The 2,191-nt window shown below is 32.8% G+C and overlaps 1 non-coding gene across 1 annotated transcript; it reads left to right on the top strand.

Moving 5' to 3' along the window:
• The first annotated feature begins 1,617 nt into the window (after window positions 1–1,617).
• On the top strand, window positions 1,618–1,690 carry Trnar-ucu. Its single transcript has one exon. It is a non-coding gene; the product is annotated as a tRNA-Arg (tRNA).
• The last annotated feature ends 501 nt before the right edge of the window (window positions 1,691–2,191 follow it).

Genomic DNA, 2,191 nt, shown 5'->3' with positions numbered 1-2,191 from the left:
GAGTTCCTACGGACCCAAGACCTAGTTGACGTATTTCGCTTATTTACGCAATCGACCCTACTTTTTAAGTCCTAAGCATGCTATAAAACTTTGAGCTTGATACCTCTTTTTGATCTTGAGTATCGTGTCCAAAGACAGAAAATAAAAAATGGACAAATTAGATGATTTTATGAACACCTGCATCAAAATTTTGTTCGTAGCATGCATATTTTTAAGCGTTAAAAACTTGGGACTAAACTTAGTATACCTTGATATATTTCATATACATGGTATTAAAAGTCCAGTAGTTTACATAGCAACTTTAACAGTCGGGGTCCATTAAAATATAGTCCGTCTCAAAGCTTCCCAATAATATGGATCCTGACCGTTATAACTGCTGCTGACTGAGTTTTTTTTTGAAGTAAAATAAAATGCAGATAAAAGTAAACAAATGATTTAAGAAAAGTATCCGTTCAACTTGATTAGACTTTTTGATTCATCGGGTATCATTCCAGGAAATTATATTTAATGATCTCAAATGTGGAGTACATATAAAAGAAAACTTCGCTGTTAGAAAAGTTTTTATAGAGTACAATAGTCAAAGTAGAAATGTACAGTTGTTATAAAATAAAATATATTGTAGAATAAAGCGAGGACGTTTTTCCTATGTTAAGACAGGTAAGGTTTAAAGGTTTGATCCGCTAAAAATAAGTTTTAGGAGTTGGTGGTTAATTGTTTCAGTCTAGTTTTCATAAAATCTTATTCATAATGTGTTTTGAACTGAAAATAATGATATACAGTGGAATTTGGTTAAGTGGGACCTGGATAAGTGAGAAACCCCAATAACTGGAACTCATGCTGAGATCCCAACACATTGGCACTGAATTACCTCTCTAACTAAGTCATAGTTACTTCTATAACACTGAGAGTGAATCTTATATCGATTAACCTCTGTAACTGAGAACTGTGATAACATTGTTTTGTTTATTTACTTACTTATTCTTATTCTACCCACAAATTCCGCACTTAACTAATTTTGAACTTCAATGATCTTCATTTAGTTTTGCCTTGCCATCAAATGGATGTTTATTTGACAAATGGCGAAACGAAGTTTCAAATCGTTATCAATACGTGAAAAATTGAAGTTAATATCCGTCGAATTTAATGTACCAAAATCTACTCTTTGTAGAATAATTCAGAATAACGATAAAATTCCATCACAATGTTCTGAAGGACAAGGAAAACTACATTTATCAGAAAATTCTTATCTTGAACAGTGTTTGCTAACTTGGGTCAAGGAACTTCCAAAAACGTTACCGGTAAATGGGCCGATGATTAAAGAAAAGGCCCAAGATTTCGCACGAAGGCTTGATATTCATAATTTTTGTAATTTTTTATTTTTTTAATAATCGCACCTCTATAACTGAAATACCCTGTTTTCTGACCTCTATATTAATAGAACCCTCTGTAAATGAGACAAATATTTCTTTATACCTGGAAATCTGAGACATTTGGTAAGCGGAATACCTTTAAAAGTGAGACAAACTTGCAGATCCTTTGATATTTAATTTAACCAGGTTTTACTGTATTATCGATTTAGACGACCAACAATACCAAAAGAGTAAATTTACCGACATAGTCCCTGTGGCGCAGAGGATAGCGCGTTGGACTTCTAATCCAAAGGTCGTGGGTTCGATCCCCGCCAGGGATGTATTTTTTTACTAGGTTAAATCTATATTCGACAACGTTTGGATCTTTCAGTACTCTATTAAAAGTAATGAACAATATACCTGTATATGAACCTATTAGAAATTTTTGCTCGTATCATCAATATTTCTAAACGTTACAAACTTGGACCTAAAATTAGTAAACTTTGACATTTAAACAGGCTATACAAATTTTTGTGGATATTTATACCAAAAGAATTATGTTACAAATTTTATGCTGGAAAATTTTGAAGCATTGGCTAGACGAATACTAGACAAATAAATAATGTTTATCTTGTTAAGTCTAAAAAAAACTTTTTGTTCTGAAAGGACTGTGAAGTACAAAAAAAATAATTTACATGGTAATTAAATTCCGTAGTTCCGTAAACGATAAAAAATTCCGAAGATCTACGGAAAATCCGTAGGGTTGGTAACGCTGTAGGATACCAGCTTAAAGCCACCCGAAGCATTGCTGAGGCTCTGATAAGTGCGCATGCAAAAATAGG

Source organism: Chrysoperla carnea, chromosome X (genome assembly GCF_905475395.1).
Source record: "Chrysoperla carnea chromosome X, inChrCarn1.1, whole genome shotgun sequence".
Lineage (NCBI taxonomy): Eukaryota > Metazoa > Arthropoda > Insecta > Neuroptera > Chrysopidae > Chrysoperla > Chrysoperla carnea.
Note: the sequence above shows the minus strand (reverse complement) of the source record. Positions and strands in the feature narration are given on the sequence as shown.